The 23,784-nt window shown below is 44.4% G+C and overlaps 1 pseudogene; it reads right to left on the bottom strand.

The window, feature by feature from the left end:
- Positions 1 to 828: 828 nt before the first annotated feature.
- LOC136788717 (endogenous retrovirus group V member 2 Env polyprotein-like) lies at positions 829 to 13,216 on the bottom strand (annotated as a pseudogene).
- Between the last annotated feature and the right edge of the window lie 10,568 nt (positions 13,217 to 23,784).

Here is a 23,784-nt window from a genome sequence, read left to right as displayed (position 1 = left end):
CTGGCTCTGGGGATCAGGCACGCCACGCAGGTTAAGGGTGACAAGGGAAAGCACGCACCTGCAAGTGAAGCTGCCTATAATAGTAGCCACTGATAAGCTGCTCTAAGTAAGAAACTTTGGTCAGGGACCTATGACCTGAACTATAAACAACAACAAAAGTAATGAGGAAGCTATTTACTACCGTGCAGACAGATGACTGTTACTTCGAGACATCAAAACAAAAAGAGCTTCCCTTTACTGTTGAAAATAAAACACAAGATGTTCATCTTTCTTTCATCCATATTCATACAAAATTAAGTTGTCTAAATATAATAAATAGGTTTCTGATGTTCAGGAAACGAAAACATTTTACTTTGGAGATCTCAGAAGAGGTTTTAGTCATAAATCAGAAAGAGGAAATTAAATTTAGCCAAATATTTGTGCTTAATTTTTGGAGGACAATGAGTTATGAACTATTCAAAGAAGTTTAACTTAAAAATGTGCAATAATTAGAAAAACCAAATAGATGTTAAAAATTCATTGGTGGAGAACAGCAAGAAATTTAGGATTAAAAATGATTGATAGAATTTCTCATCAGAATCTTAGAAAAAATACTGATCTGTAAACAGCAGAATCAAAATATATAATCTACTGAAATGGAACAAGAAGCATATACAAATTATTCTGATACAGTAATTCTGAGAACACACAGAACCCATGGGTGGCATTTAAAAAATAATAATAAAAGCAGTTTTGCCATTAATAGCTCCTCATGGCTTGAGTTGTGAAAGGTATTCAGCTATCAAGTCCAAATGCTTACAAGTACCTGACCCGCGGGGGAATGAGGAATGCCTGTGATGTGTCGGATACCCCAAGTTTGAAAAAAGGTTTGAAGGGAGTGACTACCATAGGCGGGGCGATTGTCGGTTTTTATTTCCGTTGGGATGCCTAGCGCTGCAAAAGCGACACGGAAGTGAGCCTGGACATGGCGACCAGTTAAACCCTCCGCAGCTGTCGCCCAAATAGCATGAGAGAAAGTATCTACCAATACGTGAACATATTTCAAGCGACCAAATTCTGGAATATGCGTTACATCGGTCTGCCATAACTGTAGGGACCGTAGACCTCTAGGGTTTACCATTAAAGACGGGGTCGAAACATGTTGTTGACAGTCAGGACATGTTTGGACAATCAATTTGGCGTCAGTGATCGATATAGCGAATTGTTTCACCAAGACTTTGGCGGATTGATGGAAAAAGGCATGGGTGCTTGCTCCAGCACCTTAGGCACCAGGGCAGTCAGGGTCATATTAGTTAGCTGGTCAGCGCGTGCATTACCCTCTGCAGAAATACCGGGTAACATGGTGTGGCTTCGCATGTGAATAATACAATATGGGTGCACTCGCTGCTCTACCAAAAATAACAGCTCTTTAAATTTTAGAAACAAGTTTTCCTTTGGGATATGTCTCAAATGTGCCCTCTCAATGCGCTGAGCAACACCTACAGCTTATTGCGAGTCCAATACAATATTCAAAGGTAATGTTTTCTTTTGTGTTTTTTTTTTTGGTTGGTTTATTTTTTGTTTGTTTGGGTTTTTTTCTGTTTTCTGGCTGCAAGGAGCCCATGTCCTCGATCACCGCATTGATTCATCACAAATCATGCAGTAATCTCCATTGCCCGCTCTTCTTCTTGATGACAAACACTGATGAATTCCATGAGCTGTTTGTCGGAACAACATGTCCTTGTTGGAGTTGTTCTTGAACCAACTCCTGCAGACTACTGCTCGGAAAAGAATCAATTGAGCAATTCTAGTTCCCTTTTGTATTGACAATGGTGGAGATGGTGTCCAAGCCATAGCTTGGATTTGTCCATTGTAGTCAGCATCAATTATCCCCGGCAAAACAAACAATCCGGTCAAAGTTGTACTTGATCGTCCTAGCAGCAGTACACTACAGTCATTCCCAACTGGTCCTTTCACGTTCAATGGAATTTTATGAACGTGAGTACCGCACAAGGTGGCGTCTATTACTGTGGAGACATCCACTCCAGCACTCCCTCTGGTTCTTGCTGAGAGGGTGTCCACGGTGGTAATCGTGGCAGCGGGGCTGCAGCGGGGAACCCTGCTCCACCGTGGTGACTTGCGGAAAACGGACTCCACAATCAGTAAGATTGTAAAGTAGGTATGTTTATTCAGCGCTGGGCAGCACGGGGGGTAGTCCCGCCAAAGTCGTGCGCACCTGACGCGGCAACTTGCCTTGGTTATATGCAGTAAAGAGTTACATATGCGTGAAGTTTCACAGTACGCCTATACGTATTCATAACCTGTCCCCACTTCGTATTAAAATTAGTTCCAAGGAGTCATTTCCATAAACTCCTCCCATCTGCGCTTGCGCAGTGTATTCTGGTGGTGGTCGTCAGGGGTCGTGGGGATGAAGATTGATGACTTCCTCATCAGCGCTAGTTGACCTCTTGTCTTTGCGCAGACTCAGTTGCTCCTTGGCTCTTGTCCATCTGCAGGACCAGTTTCTACCAGTTTCTTAAGATAGGCTCACTCTCTTATTAGGAGACTGACCTTGGTAAGGGGCCCAAGGCTTCTTGCTTTAGTTAATTTGCACAATGCACCATAGTTAGCAAAGACACTAAGTAGCATCCTAGTTTAATGCCGTCAGCGCTCTCTCTCTACTTGATAAGATTCTCCTAACTCCCTCTCTCAGTCCCCCCTTTTCTAAAAAGTTAGTAAATTCTTTTACTATTTCTAGGTTCAATATAGTGTTTCTCTATCTATCACTCTTTCAAAATATCTGTTAGACTCCAGTTTCCGTCTGAGCTGTTTTTTTTCCACTTGCTGTAGGAGTTTCCTGTACTCTTAAGACACCATAAGGTACATCGGATCACTACACAAAGAACCATGGACAAAACCACGACCACGATTACTGTGATAAACAACTGTTTCAGCCAGGTTAGGTTTGGCAACCAGGAAGTTAATTTTTCTACCAAGTCTATAAATCCCCAGGACGTGTCATCCTGAGCTACTGCATGCAAAATTTTATTCTTTTCCAAAATCTTCTCCAGGTCAGTCTCAATCTGTTTTTGTTGACATATACACAGCAAGTTTGGTTTATGACTGTACACAATCCTCCCTCCTTGGCTAAAAGTATATCTAATCCCATCCTATTCTGAAGCACTACTTTGTGTAGGGAGGAAATTTCTTCCTGTAATGCCGAAAGAGCATCAGCTGTGGCTGAGATATTTACGACAGCTTTTTCTAATTCACTTATTCCCAGAGATGGAATCAACCACCTTACAAAACTATGGAATCCCGTGGGTCTCATCACGAAGGGGTTATTTGAATATACCCCCTCGAGGGCTAAGATAGCCCCCGATACAATGACCCTTCCAATTTAAGGGTAAGCTTTTTCTAGCATGATCATCTCCACATAGCCAATAGAAACCTTTTTGTAGCTTGCAGATTTGCATGAGAAAATTGAGGCCGTGAGATCCTGAGTTCGTTGACACCTACACCATAACCTCTAATTTTAGTAAGATTAAAAGTTCCTACATATTCTGCCATACTACAGTTGTCAGGTTCCTGGGCTAAATAACTAAGCGGACCTGTACCTACGCATGAGGTTTTATTGTTTAAGCATCTGGTGTATATGTTAACATTTTCGTGTGGGAGTAGTTCAAATCTCTCCGCTAGATGTTCACGATCATCCTTGCCAAATGGACATGTTCCATTTTGTTGTGGTTTAACCCGGCTGGCAGCTAAACACCACACAGCCGTTCGCTCACCCTCCCCCCTCCCTCTCTGGGATGGGGGAGAGAAACGGGAAAGTGAAGCCGGTGAGTTGAGATAAAGACAGTTTATTAAGACAGGAATATAATAATAACAATAATAATAATAAGAGTGATAATGATAATAGTATTAATAATAATAATGTGTAAGAAAACAAGTGATGCACAATGCAATTGCTCACCACCCGCTGACCGATGCCCAGCCTATCCCCGAGCAGCCGGCCCCCCACCCCGGCCAGCCACCCCTATATATTGTTTAGCATGACGTCAGATGGTATGGAATACCCCTTTGGCCAGTTTGGGTCAGCTGTCCTGGGTCTGTCCCCTCCCAGCTCCTGCTGCACCCCCAGCCTGCTCGCTGGCAGGACAGAGCGAGAAGCCGAAAAGTCCTTGGCCTGGTGTAAACACTGCTCTGCAACAATTAAAACATCAGCATGTTATCAGCGCTCTTCTCATCCTAATCCAAAACATAGCACCCTACCAGCTACTAGGAGGGAAAATTAACTCTGTCCTAACTGGAACCAGGACACATTTCTTGGTTGCGCAAAGGTCAATGTCCAATTCATACTGGGTATGCCCCATACGGGGAATTCTAGGTTGCCTCTAGGCAGCACTGTGCACACCCAACAGTCAGAAAGGTTGAAGCTATCACTCACTGCCTGGGTGAGTTTCACATAGGTATCGTGCACCCACTGTTCAGTTTCCTTGACCAATGATACCATTAGGACTGTGAGAAATGTAACCTTCCAGGTCACACCTGAGTAACCTTCCATGGGGTCTTGGGTGCCTTTTTCACACTGTTGTGATAGATCCAGGCATTCTGCTCCTTGATTCTTGTCGCTGTGACCTGGAACAGTCCTTCCCAGTGTGGTTTCAAGGTCTTCTCTGCAAGAGACTTTACATACACATAATCTCCAGGTTGTATATTGTGCACTGGTCCATCTAACCCTCTACCCCGAGTCCCACTCACATGCTGTCCAATTTCATCGAGCTGTTTACCTAAGGCCACCATATAGGAGGTCATAATTTCATCCCCAGCTTGCATGGATATCCCTCTTTGTATTCCATAGGGTCGTCCATATAAGATTTCAAAGGGGCTTAACCCTTCCTTTGCCCTTGGTATACGCAAAAGGGCTAAAGGAAGAGACTGAGGCCAGACCAAATTTGCATCTTGTCCCAGTTTCACAATTTGCTGTTTGATTAGGTGGTTCATTTTTTCTACTTGGCCACTCGACTGAGGGCGATATGAAGTTGCCAGTCTATACCCAAATGGCAGCTAATTTCTTGTACCACTCTTGAGATAAAGTGTGGTCCCCTGTAAGAGGATATAGTTGCTGGAACTCCAAAACGTGGTATTATTTCTTATATCTTAATTACCTCCCGAGCCTTGGCTGTTCTAGTTGGGAATGCTTCTGGCCATCCTGAAAAGGTGTCAATTAATACCGATAAATACTGATACCTCCCTTTTCTTGGGAGTTCAAAAAAATAATTTGCCACTGTTTGGAGCTTGATTACTTTTATACCTGTCTAACAATGGTATACAAATTAGGCCCTATCCATTTTCTATTTAAAAACTCTTATACTACTTCAGCTCCCCAGCATGCTTTATTATGTTCTACAATTACCATTCAATTTAATATGGTATCACAATTCTCCCATCATTTATTTACATTAAACCTGCAGGCAACATTTTCCATTTACATCTTAGAATATCCTACTTCATTTTCTAAAGCTTTTGTTAATGCCTGATTTTCTGTTCTTGGTACTAGTGCCAAAATTTGACTCTCAGGGGCCCGTTCTGCCACCCCTTTGGCTCCTACATCAGCCAACCTATTTCCCTCTTCAATATCAGTATCCCCTAGTTGATGTCCTTTAATGTCAACTTTAGTAGGCAGGTATACTGCTTGGAGTAATTTCAGTATCTCTTCTGCATGTTTAATTGAGGAAGATAAAAGTCCTCTCTCTCTTTCCAAATTGCCCCATGTGCATGCACCACACCAAAGGCATATTTCAAATCTGTCCAAATGTTTGCCAGCTCAAAAGCTCTTATCAAGGTGATGATATCCACCTTTTGGGCTGATGTTTGTTACCGCATATCCTGTGAGGCGAAGTCCCTGGTGGATGAAGCTGCTGCCATCTATATACCAATCCTCCGCATCTTCTAGGGGTGTATCCTTTAGGTCTGGTCAGCTGGAGTATACAGTGTCCATGGTCTTGATGCAATCATGAATGGGTAATCTGGAAACTCTGTTACTAAGGAAAGAGGCTGGGTTCACAGTATTAGTGCCGAAAAAAATCAGTAAACTAATAGTCCATTATACACATTCCTTTTCTTCTTCATATTGCAACAGTGTCCCCTTTTCCCGAAGGGGACTTTCAAGCTTCAAGATCACAGGCTAGTTGTTTCCCAAATATGGTGGGGCTATTCTTGAACCCCTGTGGTAACACTGTCCAAGTAAGCTGAGTTTTCCGTCCTCTAGTAGGATTTTTCCCATTCAAAGGCAAAGAGTTTCTGGCTTTCAGTTGCCACGGGCAGGCAGAAAAAGGCACCCTTTAAATCTAGTACCATGAACCAAACTCGACTGTTTTTCTCAGTTTGTAATTCCAATCATTTTTCCCAATTTAAATTTCAAGCATTGCAAAAAAAAACCCGCCTTTTCCTGTTGGCCAGTTGCTCCTATTACATTTACTGACTAATTAACACAGAGAAAGAAGCTCCCATAACCAACAAAAATTCAAGCCTCTGTCTTCGTTTCCTAGCTTTATTTCAACTGGTGGACCTGCTAGGGTAGATGCCCCATGTCCCCGTCATTCCTGACTGTTGTAAGTTTGTCCTGCAGCCTAAGACAATTTCTTTCTGATATCAGGGGCCGATTGCCCTAGAAAGAGGCTAGCCAATTGCCTCTGTTTGTTTTCTGAAGCCAGGTCCAAATTTTTGTCTGTTTGTTTTAGTTTTTTTCTCTTCGTTGCATTTCAAAGTTGGTCCAAAAATTCAAAAATTCCATAGGGGTTTCTTTTGGACCTTGTTGGGACAGATTCTCAATTCCCAGTTTAACCAGATTTTGGTATTTCCGGGGTGATTAGGGTCTCAGTGAGGGGGTCGGTCAGGGGAATGCAATCGTTGACAGTTCCCTGAGCGGTCCCATTGGCAATCTGAGCTCACACATGAACTCAGGTTGTTTTAAGAGTTAGCTGCTTTTCTGTTTCCATGACAACTCTCTCGGACCCATCACGGTCCCTCTGCCCCAGAGGGCTCACACCCGTGATTTAGAGATCTCAGCCTCGGGTTGAGGCGGAACTATTAGCATTCCTACATCCTCTTTCCCTGCTCATTCAGCTTCAAACAGCTCTGTTAAATACTACATGCCACACAACCTTTAACACCTTCAACAACCCTTTTAACACTTCCTTTATCTTTCTCCAGCCTGTACTTTTCTAATGCCAACACCAAAAGCTCAGTCAGGGGCCAACTTAATTCCATACCCTTTTCCCTCCAAGATGCTGAAACAACATATCAGTATACAACATTTCATCCTATTTTCCTTCTCTCCTCAAAAACAACATTAATTGCAAGACACTGTTATAGTCGATTGATCCATAAAGTGGCCATTTAGCTTATATAGTGGCCACCGTTGATTGCAATACTTAGTGAAAGTCCTCTTGCTTTCTGTGCCCCCATTTCTAACAATATCCTTCCAATGTGCCAATATGCACCCAAGGAGGCTTTTTTTTTTTTTTTTAGGACGTCTTTGTTTTGGATATTACCCATTTCCTCGATTTCCCATTCCCTTTTATTTATTTATATTAGTTACTGTCCCTTGTTTCAATTTCCACGCAAACCTTTTTATTGAAGGTTTTTACTATCTTTTCCTAATCTTCTTCCCAAATGTCCCAGTTCTCTGGGATTAAACTCTTCTTTCCACATACAAACTTCACTATTTCAGATTATTAATGAGCCCCGTTCCAATCATAAATCCACAGGACTTCGGAAAAACACCTGAAGCACTCAGCCTTCCGTCTTCTAGACAAACAATACCACCTTTTTCACAAAATTTACATTTCAACAGGACCGAATTTCAAGCCGAATGCTAATTTTTCTCATGCACTTTGTTAGTAAGCCCACACAAAACAAGGAATCACTCCTGTGTATCCGTCAAGATGGGGGTTTAAAAGGTATTGAGGCCTAAATAAATTCGCTCTCCCCCTTCTTACCAAATTCCCAGGGCTCAAGCCCGAACCACCAAAGAAGTGACTCTCCATTCTACCGCTTTGATAATCAGTCAGCCCCCCTCCCCCCATACTTGGGAAACTGACCAAACACCACCGCGAATATACCAAAACTTCTAAACTGTTACTTAGATAATGCTCCTGTTAGCGTAGCAACCACATAACCACCAAGTGATTATATGAAGGTGCTTTATTCAGCGCTGGAAGCCGGGGCAGGTGCCCAAATCTGGCTTCAAGTCCCGTTACTTCCCAGCCGTTATTTATACATACAACATTGCGTCAGGTATACATATTCATTACAGGTTGCAACATCAGCCTCGCTTTTCATTCTAATTAGCTCCCCTCCCCTTTGCACATGCGTGGCGCACTCTGGTGGTCGTCCAGGTGGTCGTCCAGATGAAGTAAGGAGTCTTCCTCTTCGCTAAACTTTTCACCTTTCTATTCGACGCATGCTCTCTCCGCTCCTCTGTTCTACTTCAACTCACTTCATCATTTCCAGGCCCTTATCCAAGGTCAGGTTGTACCTATTCCCTCCCGGGGTTCCCCTCCAACGATTCTTTTGATTGTTCAATGTACTCCCTAAGTTTCCAGTATACATAGATTACTTGATAATGTAAGTACATTTAATAATATTTAATTATACCGTATGATCCATCACCTGAGAAACATTAATAGAACATCCATTCGATTCTCCCCAACACTAACATTTCCCCCCTTTGAAAATACTTCACTCATACCAAGAGCAAGTATTTTCATTACTATTAAAACATAATTATATACATCCTGTTTACCGGTAACATGCATATTCGGGTTCGGTTCAGGAGACTCATAAGGTTTTCCATACATGATTTCATAGGGACTTACTGACATCCCACTTCTTGGCTTTATTCTAATTCTTAGCAAGGCTATTGGTAAGGCCTGTGGCCACTGTATCTTAGCTTCCTGACAGATTTTGCTTAATTGTCCTTTTAAAGTTTGGTTCATCCTCTCTACTTGACCACTAGATTGAGGCCTCCATGGGGTATGTAAGTTCCAGGTAATTCCTAGTAACCTACTAACCTCCTTAACCACATTGGCAATGAAATGTGGTCCCCTGTCTGAAGAAATACCCAATGGTACACCAAATCTAGGGACTATTTCCCGTAGTAACCATTTTACCGTTTCTTTAGCTTGGTTGGTTCGACAGGGAAGGGCCTCCGGCCATCCTGAAAAAGTATCAACCCCTACCAATAGGTATTTATAACCTCTTGCTTTAGGCAGTTCCACGAAATCTATTTGCCAGTAATCTCCAGGCTCTATTCCAGCTCTAATTCTCCCCATCTCAGCATGTTTCCTTGCTACCGGGTTATTCTTTAAGCAAAGCTCACATTTTGACATTACTGACTTTGCCATTGTTAACATGTGTACCGAGATGACACCTCGTTTCAAATAGGTCACCATTGCTTCTGCACCCCAGTGACATTCATTATGTTTTATTTGTAAAATTTCTCGCATTATTATAGGAGGCACTATGAGTTGTCCTGTCGTAGTCACATACCACCCGTCAGGATTCTTCTGGGCCTTCATCAAATTTGCAAGTCTCTCATCTTCCGCTGAATACATTGGGTTTTTAGGTAATTTGAAACAAGAGAGGCCTACCTTCGATGGAATTAGAGCCATTACTTTCCGTACTTCACGCGCGACCTTCCGGGCCGTCAAATCTGCCAATCTGTTACCTTCTGCAATCTCTGACGTCCCTCCTTGATGGGCTTTACAATGCATTATGGCCACCTGTTGGGGTTTCTGTACAGCTGTTATTAATTTCAATATTTCTTCCTGGTATTTTATATTAGTCCCTTGTGAGGATAGCATTCCCCTTTCTTTCCATAATGCCCCATGTACATGAACTACCCCGAATGCATATTTTGAATCTGTCCAAATATTCACGTTCTTACCCTCGCTTAGTTCCAGGGCTCGTGTCAGGGCAACTATTTCTGCTCGTTGGGCTGAAGTCCCCGGAGGTAGGGAATTTGCCTCAATCACTACCTTTGATGTAGTTACTGCGTATCCTGCATAACGAGTCCCATTTTCCACAAAGCTGCTTCCATCCGTGAAAAGTTCCCAATCTGGTCTCTCCAGAGGCTGATCTTTTAAGTCTGTTCTGCTGGCATAGGTATGTTCGATGATCTCCACGCAATCATGACTGAGGTCTCCTTCCTCCGTAGTTGTTCCTAGAAACACTGCTGGGTTCAATAGGTTAGTAGTTCTTAAGATTACATCATCTTGCTCAGTTAGTATAGCTTGATATTTCATCATTCGGCTGGGCGATAGCCAATGGCCCCCCTTTTGCCCCAATACCGTAGTCACCATATGTGGCACGAACACCTCAATTCGTTTCCCTAATGTGAGCTTCCTGGCTTTCTGTATTAAAAGGACTGTGGCTGCCATGGCCCTTAAACACGAGGGCCATCCAGCGCTTACCGCATCCAATTGTTTAGAAAAATACCCCACAGGTCTTTTCCAGCTCCCAAGTCGCTGGGTCAGTACTCCTAATGCCAATCGTTGTCTCTCATGCACAAACAGCTGGAAGTCCTTTGATAAGTCTGGCAAGCCCAAGGCAGGCGCCTTTATCAGGGCTTCTTTTAATTTTTTAAAGGCCTCTTGTTGTGGCTTTCCCCAGGTGAATGTACAGGCCTTTTGGGTTTCATAGAGGGGCTTTGTTATGAGTCCATAGTCCATTACCCACAGTCTACACCACCCGGCCATACCTAGGAAAGCCCGTAGTTCATGCAAATTTCGCGGCTCGGGGATTTCACAAATAGCTTGTATTCGGTTAACTCCCAATTTTCTTTGTCCTTGAGAAATTTCACATCCCAAATAAATTACTGTTGTGCACGCGATTTGTGCCTTTTGTTTAGAAACCTTGTACCCATTTAGTCCCAATTGATTCAAAATATCAATAGTTACCTGAATACATTCTGACTCTCCTTCGGTAGCTATTAATATATCGTCCGCATATTGTAGCAGCAAGTATCGGTCCTTTGGTACCTGAATCTGTTCTTGGTTAATCCAGTCTTCTATTTCTTTAGCTAGTTGACTGCCGAAGAGGGTCGGGCTATTCTTGAATCCTTGAGGCAACCTTGTCCAGGTTAGTTGAATCTTTCGTCCGTTCCGTGGATTTTCCCATTCAAAAGCAAAAAGCTTTCTACTTTCCTTGTCAATGGGTATGCAGAAGAAGGCGTCTTTTAAATCAATTACCGTAAACCACTTATATTTCTCTTTTACAGATGTTAACAATGTATAAGGATTAGCCACCACTGGGTGAATATCTTTTGTTATTTCGTTTATTGCCCTAAGGTCCTGCACTAGCCTGTATTCCCCATTAGGTTTCTTTACTGGGAAAATTGGGGTATTATATTCAGATTTGCATTCCTCCAGAATGTGGTAGCTAAGAAATTTATCTATAATCTTTACTATCCCTAGCCTAGCTTCTAGCTTCAATGGGTACTGTTTAATCCGTACCGGTCGGGCCCCTTCCTTAAGTTCAATTTTTACTGGCTGGGCTACTTTTGATTTTCCAGGCACGTCCGTTTCCCAAACAGCAGGCATTACTGCATTTTCTACCTCTTTTGGTATATGAGGAACAGCCTTCTCTTTAATCATTAATATTTGTCCCACTTTTGATTCCGGGATTCTCATAATCAATTCTCCATCTTCAAACATTATGGTAGCGTTTAGTTTAGTTAGCAAATCCCGTCCCAAAAGAGGAATAGGGCACTCTGGTACATATAAAAATTTATGCGTAATTTCTTTGCCTCCAAACCGTAAATCAAGGGGTTGTAAGAACGGCCGTATTTCCTCCTTCCCCTGCCCCTTAATCCTGCATGTTCTCTCCCTTGAATTACTGCTAATAAGTTCTGTTGTTGCCTTTTTGTCGTTTCCTTTTCTCTGTTATTATACACTTTCCAGGTTATTTCCAACAGCCTATCCAAATTTCTCAAATCTGCACCTTCTAACTTTTGCAATTTCTTCCTAATATCCTCTTGGGCTTGTCCCAGGAAAATGAGTGCTAATTGAGCTTTAGCTTGCTCAGTCTCTACGTCTAAATCTGTATATTTCTTAGCAGTTTCTTTCAATCTCTCTAAAAAGGCGGAAGGTGATTCCGCTTTTTCTTGCCTGACATTATACAATTTTGACCAATTTATGGTCCGGGGCATGGCATTCTGTACCCCGATTTGTACCCAATCTTGATATCTCTTCAGCCTCCTTATTCCATCCCCTGTGTTATAATCCCATTGGGGATCCTCGGTGGGGAAGTTTTGATCTAGATTTCCAAGCACTAATCCATTTCGTATATCTTCTCGGGCTCTCTCTCTGGCTGCCCGCAATACCATGTCCTTTTCTGTTGAATCCATCAAAGTATCCAGGATCACCTGGAGATCATCCCAATCGGGATTTTGGGTTTTAATTATCATTTTCATTACCCTGGCTACTTTATCTGGGTTTTCCCTGTAGGTGCCGGCTGCTTGCTTCCATATCATTAAATCCCCAGCTGAAAAAGGCACCTTGACATATACCGGTCCTTCTGTCCCCACTCCTTGCCTGAGGGGAGCGATTATTTTCCCTCCCTCTTCATTTATAGTTTCTCCTGCCCTTCGCTGTTGCCAGGTCCTATGTGACACAGGGGAGACTAAAGTCGGGGATTCTCCATCACTACTGCTATCTTCCTTTTCTTTTTTTTCCTCCCTGTCCTGGCTCTTCTGGCGGAGCCGACGGCGCAACTTCCAAGTCAATATTTCCATTATTCATTTCCCCATAATACTTATTATTCTCTATTGCCTGATGCTGTATACAGCGTCCCTCCTTAGTACATGCACAACAACGTTCCTCAGTTGAAACCTCAAGCACCATTATTCCACAAGCATGCTGCCATTCAGGCTTTCGGCGCAAATAAAAGAATAATTCCACATACGGCAGTTCATCATATTTTCCTTCCCACTTACAAAATAGCATTAATTGTAAAATTGTATTATATTGCAATGTTCCATTCTCAGGCCAAGTTTCTTGGTCCTCTAGTTTATACTGTGGCCACCAAATGTTACAATAATCAATCAGCTTTCCTTTCCGCATTTCTTGACCAAAACCTCCCTCTTTCCAGTGTGCTAGCAAACACCCCAGTGGGGATGTCCGCGGGATAGGTACATCTTTTCCCAGAATTCCTTTAATCTTTTTCATTTTGAGCTTATGATACAAACCCAAAAGCTGCCGGAGCAGCAGCACACTCCCCCAGAAGCTGCCGGAGCAGCAGCGTGCTTACCACATACCAATAATACCAGGTGCTGACCCTTCAGCACAAACCAATACAATTACCAATACCAAACCACGAATGCCGAACCTGCAGAGCTTTCGCTCTGTCTAACGGACGGCGCCTAGGCTTACCCCGGGAGCTCCCTGCCCAACCGAGCGTGGCTTTCGCCGCGTCTGACCGGCAGGCTTTCCCAACCAAATCGGTACCGAATACTCAAAGTTGAAAGCACCTTTGCTTACCACTCCAGTGGTACGTCGTGAGCAGCGGAGGTCGGTCGTGGTCGACTGCTCCCCGAGAATCCCTCGGTGCCGGCTGGAGCGAAACCGAGACACGATCCGCCTCAGCAGTGCCCACGCTGTCCCATCTGGGTCGCCAAAATGTTAGCGTAGCAACCACATAACCACCAAGTGATTATATGAAGGTGCTTTATTCAGCGCTGGAAGCCGGGGCAGGTGCCCAAATCTGGCTTCAAGTCCCGTTACTTCCCAGCCGTTATTTATACATACAACATTGCGTCAGGTATACATATTCATTACAGGTTGCAACATCAGCCTCGCTTTTCATTCTAATTAGCTCCCCTCCCCTTTGCACATGCGTGGCGCACTCTGGTGGTCGTCCAGGTGGTCGTCCAGATGAAGTAAGGAGTCTTCCTCTTCGCTAAACTTTTCACCTTTCTATTCGACGCATGCTCTCTCCGCTCCTCGGTTCTACTTCAACTCACTTCATCATTTCCAGGCCCTTATCCAAGGTCAGGTTGTACCTGTTCCCTCCCAGGGTTCCCCTTCAACGATTCATTTGAATGTTCAGTGTACTCCCTAAGTTTCCAGTATACATAGATTACTTGATAATGTAAGTACATTTAATAATATTTAATTATACCGTATGATCCATCACCTGAGAAACATTAATAGAACATCCATTCGATTCTCCCCAACACTAACACTCCCACCTTCCTCCTTGTCAGACTCAAAACATTTAAGAACAAAATAGGATTACAAGATGCCCCGCCGGGCCCGTATATTGGGCACCACCAATCAACACTTGGATAAAACAGCACTTCTTTTCGGTCTGTCATGCGCTTCATTCGTCTCCGGCCGCTCCCCTCGCGGAGAATACGGAACCGCGGATCGGAACTCCGCACTCGCTTCGCAGCAATGCTGCGTCTCACTCACACAGCACAATCACGCAATCACACAGAGAGGCCCCTTGCACTTCTCGCTCATACCACAAGAATATTTCACTTAAAACAATAACCACACTTGTTTGTATCATCTCCGGCCGTGTTCCTTGTGGAGTAATTCACTTCACAACAATACTTTGTCTCAAACATGTTATAAGTGAGACCATACAAATTTCTTGGTCTATCAGAAATATTTTATTAATTAAGTAAGCAGGCACAAGCAAAACAGCGCTGGGCGGCTGGGGAGTCTCCGCTCCACCACAGCACGCAACTTTCCCTTTTCAGTGTCGCCGTTTTATAGCATCCAATTTTCGGCTTGTCAGGACTTGTTGGACCTTCTGAAGCTGCGCAGTTTGTTGTTGGGGGTCGTTGTTTTTCTTTCAATGATCATGCGTTGTGCTCGTGTTCAAGGGGGAGGGTAGTGAAGCGGGAAACAGTATTTCACAGAGTCTTTGTTTTACCAAGGATGTTTATCCAACACCCCCTCCCCACTATCTACTTGCTTAGTCTTCCCCCTTAACAAGGTCGTAAATTGCAAAACCTTATCTTCTCAGCAGATCCTCTGAATTCCTTTTAAAGACAATGAACAAACACCCGCTAATTTATCACAATCCCTCCTTTTTCTTTTTCTAACATATTTTGTTCATTGATGAATTTTTGAAGCACTTGTTTGCTCAATATTAAAGTTTCTGCGTCATCCTCCTCCTGTTCAAGAGATTCATATTTCGCACGCACAAGCATAAGGTGAGCTGCCTCTAATCGGTTTTTTTACAATCGCGATTATTCGATTGAATATACATGGTACAAAAGTTAGTGTTAATATGAGCAGCAACAAAGGTCCTGCTATAGTTGATAGCAGTGTAGTGAGCCAAAGTGAGTAATTAAACCAGGATTCATACCAGTTCTGGTGGGCTTCATTTTCTATTTTTCGTTTTTCTAGCCCTTCTCTCAATTTAGTCATTGTATCCCTTACTACTCCAGTATGATCTGCATATACGCAACACTCCTCTCGTAGGGCTGCACACAATCCTCCTTGTTGTAGAAAAATCAGATCTAATCCCCTACGATTTTGTCGTACAGATTTCTCTAAAGCTGATATGGATTGCTCGATACGGGCCAAATCCTCATCTACAGCAATGCGTAGAGAGGTAAATTCTTGGCTTTGTTTTACCAGAGAGGTAATTTCAGTTCCGGCTCCTGCAGCCCCCAGAATCATCAGAGTGGCTAAAGTGACAGCCGTAATAGGCTCTCTCTTCCTTAAGTGTTTTTTTTGCCATAGCATGTTGGATGTACATATACTCCTCAGAATGGTAAAGAATCCTAGGTATAATTACTACCTGTACACAAAAATCATGAGACGAGTTGAACAATTTCAAAGATAAGCATGGAGTTACCCCCAGAGACGAACATACCCATCTGGTGTTATCTGCTGGTATTAACCATTTTTCTTTGTCTAATTGTGTAACATTTTCTGTAATATTGCATAGATGGAACTTCTCACCAGGGACCGTGCCTACGCACCTGCCATTCCCAGTTACTTCCGTTAACGTTATTCCTACATCCCTTCCCCAATTGCATTGTGGGGGATCGGTTTCGTTTGAACGGGTGGTTTCTCCCAGATCCCCAATGGCGTCGTAATATGAGGGCCTTATATCAAGACATAACCAGCAAGGTCTAGGCACGTCTGGATTTGGTTGATTCAACAACTGATAACTAGCATTCATGATTCTCCATATGTTATTCCCGGTCACCCCTTCATTTCTAATCCCATACTCCGGGTTTACTGATTTATTAGCAACCTCCAGTGGTTTAGGGCTATTAGGAGTTAGCATTCTAAAAGCTTGTGTAGGCTGAATCCTCAAAACACTCCCCGACAGTTTCTGATTTGGTCCCACCCGTTGGGGACTCTTAGTCTCTTCCTTCTTTATATAGATGATGCCTTCCCTATCAGTCCCCCAGCAGTAGTTATCTGCTGAACAACATGGTGATCTTCCCATCTAATCAGGCTCCATTTAAAAGGTTTGTGAGGGTGCGCAGACCCAGGAACAGTGTAAACAATCGTACCCATTACTATGTATCGCAAAAAAAATGGCTAGGGCCCATTTTCCAGAGTTCTTTACCTGGCCACGTAATTCCCCACCGTTTCACTCTCTGCCTCGCTTGTCAGTTCGGTTGCAGCGAACTACAAGGTGCAAGTTCTTCTTGGCAGCAGCAGTGTTCTTCAGGGGAGTTTCTCAGGTAACCGCGACCTTTTTCTGATCAAACAGGGTCCCCTTTCCTCCTTTTTTTTTTTTTACGATACATAGACAGTTAGACCATACTTATCGAGTTCGTTTCAACGTGAGCTTTAAGTCATCAGGGCCTGCGACCGCTTCCCATTTGCTTTTCTGGATCGGTCCTTTCACGCGACTGGCATGCGTTCACCCCTTCTCAGCCGTCCGGATAGCCGTCTCTGTGATAAGTAAAACAACATAGGGGCCTCCCCACCGTGGTGTTAAAGACGTTTCTTTCCATGTCTTAATTAAAACCCTATCTCCAGGTTGTATCCTATGGATTGCTATATCTAGCCACCAAGCCTTTCGCTTGCAACTCCCTCCGTTGGTTCATAAGCTGTATTAAATAAGGTTTTAATTGGATATCCTGTACCTGGGGGTGATCAGATGGCATCTCTAAATCATAAGGCATACCATACAGCCTTTCAAAAGGTGAGATTCCGACATCGGCTCGGGGCTATGTCCAGATATTCAATAGTGCAAGCGGTAAACATTTCACCCAGGAGGTTTTAGTCTCTATCATAAGCTTTGTTAGTTGCTTTTAATTTCACCATTCATTCGTTCTACCTTTCCCGAACTCTGAGGATGCCAGGGAGTGTGATATTCCCATTTAATTCCCAGAGCCTTCATCGTGTCTCGGGATACCTTTGACACAAAGTGTGGGCCTCGATCAGAGTCAATTGCTTCTATTACCCCGTATCTGGGTATGATGCTTTCTAATAATATCTTTACCACGGTTTGAGCTGTGGCCCTTGCCGTAGGGAATGCTTCAACAAAGTTTGTGAGGTGGTCTACAATAACTAATAAGTATCTATATCGCCCCGTTTTTGGAAGTTCAGTAAAATCTAATTGAATCTTTGCAAAAGGTCGATGTGCCAATTCTCGTCCTCCTCCCGGGACCCTTTTTCTCATGTGTTGAGCATTTACCCTCCGACAAGTTATGCAATCATTTACGATCCTCTTTGCTATATTATAAATCCCTATACACATATAATATGTGGCAAATTGATCCACCAACGCCTGAGTACCCCAGTGCGTCTGTTCATGAAATCTCCGTAGCACCCTCATAGCTACTGATTTTGGTAACACTTCCCGTCCATCAGGCAGTACCCATTTCCCTTTATCGTTTTTTTTTTTTTTTTTTTTTTTTTTGAACCCCCATTTGTGTCATCTTGTCTTCTTCTGTATTAGTGAAACAGAGTAAGGGGAGGGGAATGGGTCCATTCGACCACAGGGAGTTAGTCGGCCCGCACTTGTAGCAGTTTTTATAAGGCGGGCTTTCTTCCTCTGAACAATTGCATTCAATCCCATCAACTCCCCATTCACTCCAGCAATCATAACATGGAAATTCCTTTAAGCCTTTCCCACAGTATTAAGTATTATATTAAGCATTATTATATATTATTATATTATTAATTATTATATTAATTATTATATATTAAGTATAAGTATTAAGTATTTCCCACAGTCTGGGCAATCTTCCCTCGTTCTTATAATTCTTATACTCATTAATGCTGCCCTTTTTGCCTCCTGATCTGCTAGATTATTACCCCTAACCTGAGGGGTGAGGCCTTTTTGATTCCCTTTTATATGTACTACAGCAATTTCTTTGGGCTCTCTGATAGCTTGTAAAACCTGGGTAATCAATTCCTGATGTATTAAACCCTTTCCTTGTGAATTGATGAGCCCCCTTTCTTTCCATATTTTACCAAATGTATGTACTACCCCATAAGCATATTTTGAATCTGTATATATTGTACCGCTTTTATTTTTCAACAATTTTAGGGCCTGCAATATGGCATATAGCTCGCAAGCTTGGGCAGACCAGCTAGGGCTCAAAGGTCCAGATTCCACTATCTCAAATGTTTTCTCGTTTACTAACGCGTATCCTGATTTTTGCTTTCCCTCGACTACTCTCGAGGAACCATCCACATATATCTGTTCACCAATGGGTAATTCCACTTCCTCTAGATCAGGTCTCAATTTCGTTTGCTCTTCTATATTTCGGAGGCAATCATGTCCTAAGGACTCATTTGGTTCCCCATAAAGAAATTGAGCAGGGTTCTGTAGGGAGGTTGTTCCTAAGGTTAATTTTGGAGAGGAAATCAAAATTCCTTCATATTTTAATAATCTGGCGTCAGTGATCCATTTCTCTGCCTTCTGTTGCAGTACCCCGCATATATTGTGTAGAGATATTACTTTGATTTCCCCCCCAAAAGTGATCTTCTGTGCTTCTTCCACTAACAAGGCAGCAGCTACCACTACCTGCAAACAGTTTGGCCAACCCCGGCTAACCGGATCCAATAATTTAGACAAATAGGCCACAGGTTTGTTTTTTTGTTTTTTTTTTTTTACTCCCTGCCCATTCTTGGGCCAGCACTCCGTATGCTGTGCCTTCTGCGCTGTTCACAAAAAAAAAAACAAAACAGCCTCCTTAAATCTGGTAAGCTTAACACTGGGGGGGGCGTACTAGTTCCTCCTTTAACTTGTTCAGTCGTTCCTCATCTTCTTTTGTCCATTTGAGTAATCCATCCTTATTCAGCTTGTTATATAAAAATTTAACCTTTCCACTATAATCTTCTATCCATTGTCTACAGTATCCGGTCAACCCTAACAGTTGCCGTACCTGCTTTTTAGTTCGCAGGGATGCTAAAGCCAATATTCCACTGATTCTGCCTGGGTCTAACTTCTTAGTCCCCTTACTTAACTGGTGACCCAGGTACTTTATCTCTTGCTCCACAATTTGTAATTTTGCCCCTCCTTTTTCTTTTAAAGGGTACAGAGGGTACAGATTAACTCGATTCTCTGAGCCAATCCAAAGGCTTGCATATTCGCTCTCCTCTAAACAAAAAGGTTCCTTTGCACTTACATAAATGCTTAAGGCTTGGCAAACCCAGTCTTCAAACGACCCGAATATGGGCCAATAATTTGCCTACCTCCCCAAACTTCAACACAATAATGAATCATTTTTACTTTATCCTTTCCCCGCCTAAAAGGGGAATCACTCCAATTCTTAATCATTAACCCCAGTGGACTATCTGGGGGAATAGGGGGCAACCTAGCACTAGGCATTACCCCACCCATGGGACCAGAAGGCTTACTCTTCTTCTGTCCCATCTTCCGGAGTGCCTTCACACACACACAGAGCCGCTTCCCCCTGGTCATGGCCCAGTCCCTCGCGGGATGTGGGAACCGCACTACTGAGGGGTCCGCACTCACTTCGTCCGCAATTGGACGTCTCACACAGACGCACTCCGGGATCACCAACCCCAACCGAACGGATCACCGGCCTATACTTACCCACCCCGTGGGTCTTCGTTCGGTCTTCGTGCACAAAGATTGCTTGGGGTTACCGGTTTTATTTGCTTGTGCCTAATTTTGGGTTCGTCGGTGAAGGGCTCGAGCGGGATTTCCCGTTCCCGGGGCCGCCGAAATCGGCGGGGCGCCTCCCCTAGAGGGATTCCCAGTCAATCCGCCTTCATCCGAGTCACGGCACCAAATTTGTTATAAATGAGACCATACAAATTTCTTGGTCTATCAGAAATATTTTATTAATTAAGTAAGCAGGCACAAGCAAAACAGCGCTGGGCGGCTGGGGAGTCTCCGCTCCACCACAGCACGCAACTTTCCCTTTTCAGTGTCGCCGTTTTATAGCATCCAAGTTTCGGCTTGTCAGGACTTGTTGGACCTTCTGAAGCTGCGCAGTTCGTTGTTGGGGGTCGTTGTTTTTCTTTCAATGATCATGCGTTGTGCTCGTGTTCAAGGGGGAGGGTAGTGAAGCGGGAAACAGTATTTCACAGAGTCTTTGTTTTACCAAGGATGTTTATCCAACACCCCCTCCCCACTATCTACTTGCTTAGTCTTCCCCCTTAACAAGGTCGTAAATTGCAAAACCTTATCTTCTCAGCAGATCCTCTGAATTCCTTTTAAAGACAATGAACAAACACCCGCTAATTTATCACAAAACACATACACAAATGCTTTCAACATGAGATACCCAGACATCCACAAATAAGACATACAATTATCAACACTCCAAATTATTATCCCTACAGCAGCTGCAAATATTACCCAGATAACCTTGTCACAATTTTGAGAGGCCCGCTTACCCTTCTCCTGCTTCGTATACAGTCATTAGCAGGTCCGTCCTGGCTCCCAAAACTGGGATGCAGCGGTAACCTCGGATTTGCTCGATCTACTTCCAAGATCGCTAGCGGCTGCTCTATCAGTCAGCAAATCCCCCTTGATTCTATCGGTCAGCAAATACCCCTTGACCACTCCATTGGTCACCAAATCTCCCGTGACCGCTCTATTGGTCAGCCTGTAGGGTACCCTTCTCCCACATGGGGACTATGCTGCACGCCAGATGTCTCTGCGCGATTTACCAGCCGCCCCAGCCACGCGTACGACTTACAGGCCCTTCCTGTACTGTAAAACATACCGTTTGTCTGCAGCTTCAGGAGGTCCTTGTCTGCTCCCGCGGTGAGTGGCTGAGAGTGGAGGCTCCTCCGAGGAAAATACTCGGGGTGCACCTAGGGGCATCCGCTCCGCAGTCGATCCCGCAGCCGAGCAGAGCGTCTCCTGCCTGGCTCGCCAAACTGACTTGTGGAAAACGGACTCCACAATCAGTAAGATTGTAAAGTAGGTATGTTTATTCAGCGCTGGGCAGCACGGGGGGTAGTCCCGCCAAAGTCGTGCGCACCTGACGCGGCAACTTGCCTTGGTTATATGCAGTAAAGAGTTACATATGCGTGAAGTTTCACAGTACGCCTATACGTATTCATAACCTGTCCCCGCTTCGTATTAAAATTAGTTCCAAGGAGTCATTTCCATAAACTCCTCCCATCTGCGCTTGCGCAGTGTATTCTGGTGGTGGTCGTCAGGGGTCGTGAGGATGAAGATTGATGACTTCCTCGTCACCGCTAGTTGACCTCTTGTCTTTGCGCAGACTCAGTTGCTCCTTGGCTCTTGTCCATCTGCAGGACCAGTTTCTACCAGTTTCTTAAGATAGGCTCACTCTCTTATTAGGAGACTGACCTTGGTAAGGGGCCCAAGGCTTCTTGCTTTAGTTAATTTGCACAATGCACCATAGTTAGCAAAGACACTAAGTAGCATCCTAGTTTAATGCCGTCAGCGCTCTCTCTCTACTTGATAAGATTCTCCTAACTCCCTCTCTCAGTGGTACTCCATGGGCTGCAGGGGGACAGCCTGCTTCACCATGATCCTCACCACAGGCCGCAGAAGACGTCTGCTCCGGTGCCTGGAGCACCTCTCCCCCTCCTTCTTCACTGACCTTGGCACCTGCAAGGCTGTTTCTCACTCTCCCAGCTGCTGTGTGGTGTAGTGTTTTTTTCTTTTTCTTTTCTTTCTTTCTTTTTTAAATATGCTCTCGCAGAGGCGCAAACAACATCGCTTATTGGCTCGGCTCTGGTCAGCAGCGGGGCCCTTACCTAACATGGGGCAGCTTCTAGATTCTTCTCACAGAAGCCATCCCTATGGCCCCCTGCTACCAAAACCTTGCCACATAAACCCACTACATTCCACCCCTCGCCTCTGTGAAAAGTATATTTAAGAATAATCACAATATACTCTTACTTTACAGTCATCACAATCTTCACAAACTTACATCAAAAAGAAAAAGAATTCCCCACACCAAAATAAACATAACATCATCACAACACTGACGAGGTGGACAATTTACACACACACCACCCCTCGTCCCTTCACCACACTAATATGAAACATATTCTTCACAATTGTTGCTTTCTTAAATTCTTCACAACTACTACATTCATAACAATCATCCAGTCCATGTTTTGCCCGTTACTTCTCTCAACTATCATCCTTATCTCAAATTCCTTGAGCCCCACGTTGGGCAAGTAAAAAAACATAAGAAGTTATCATGGATTTTTTTCAGCTGCTAGGATTTATTGAGTTTCTTGTTTTCACTGCTGAGATCTGTGGCTGCCTTTTCAGGGGATCCACCCACATCCTTGGCCGAGCTGCCGGCGGCGGCCCGCAGCGCCAGCAGAGGGGCCGGCGGGCTGAGGGGAGGCCGGCCCGGCGGGGGGGGGGAGGTGGCGGCGGGGGGGCAGGGCGGGGGCCCGCAGGGCGGCGGGCCCGGGCACAGCAGCAGGCGGAACATGGCAGCGCCCGGTGCGTGCAGGCGGGCACTCAAACTGGAGAAACGCAGCAGCTGGCGGCGGGGCGGGCGGGCAGGTGCCCGGAGCTGACAGCGGGGCGGGCGACGGCGGCGCTGATGGCCGCAATGGCATCGAGCGCGAAGTGGCCGCCATGGGTTGGGATATTGTCTCTGCCTCTGTTCCCAAGTCTATCAGGTTTACTTCCTCTGGCGGTACGCAGTCACCGCTTTTTATTTCACCCGCCTGTGTAGCCTGAGCGGCCGCTGTCTGTACCCTTTTTTCCGTTTGCCATGATCTCAGTGTCTCAGTTGCTAAGCGCCACGTCATCGTCACCTCAGTAGCTGTTGTATCTCCCCGCAAGGCAGTGTCCCATATAGATATCCCAGCATTTTCCCAAGTTTTTAAATCAAACATCGCCAAAACTGTCAACGGGGCCCCATTCTTTTGTAAGAACTTTGGCAATAGTTTCACTTTATACGGGTCATATTTCACTCCTCTTTTTACCAGGAGTTGAGTCAGTAGCTTAGCTATCGCCTCCTCCTCGGCCGATAGATTACCTCCCATAGTTAATGCCCCAGCCGCTCACCTGCTTCTTGAGGTGATGTCCCAGGATTAAAGCCATGGTCCCGCCGCCAGCATGAGTCGTTCAGCTGGGGTCCCTTCAGACGCTTCTCTCAGCGTTGCTCTCTTCCGATCACATCGGGGTCACCATTTGAAGGGATGAAAGACACGGACTCCTGATGGCTCTTGAACATAAGGCCTTTATTGCCATTTTTCACCACTACATATACTTTCCCCGTAGCCCCATGCGCTGTCCACGCGCCCGAATCTGTCATACAATTGGTTAGAGACCCTCAGACACACTCCTCAAGCCAGCCAGCAATTGGCCACTGCCCAAAGC

This window comes from Anser cygnoides, chromosome W (assembly GCF_040182565.1).
Source record: "Anser cygnoides isolate HZ-2024a breed goose chromosome W, Taihu_goose_T2T_genome, whole genome shotgun sequence".
Lineage (NCBI taxonomy): Eukaryota > Metazoa > Chordata > Aves > Anseriformes > Anatidae > Anser > Anser cygnoides.
Note: the sequence above shows the minus strand (reverse complement) of the source record. Positions and strands in the feature narration are given on the sequence as shown.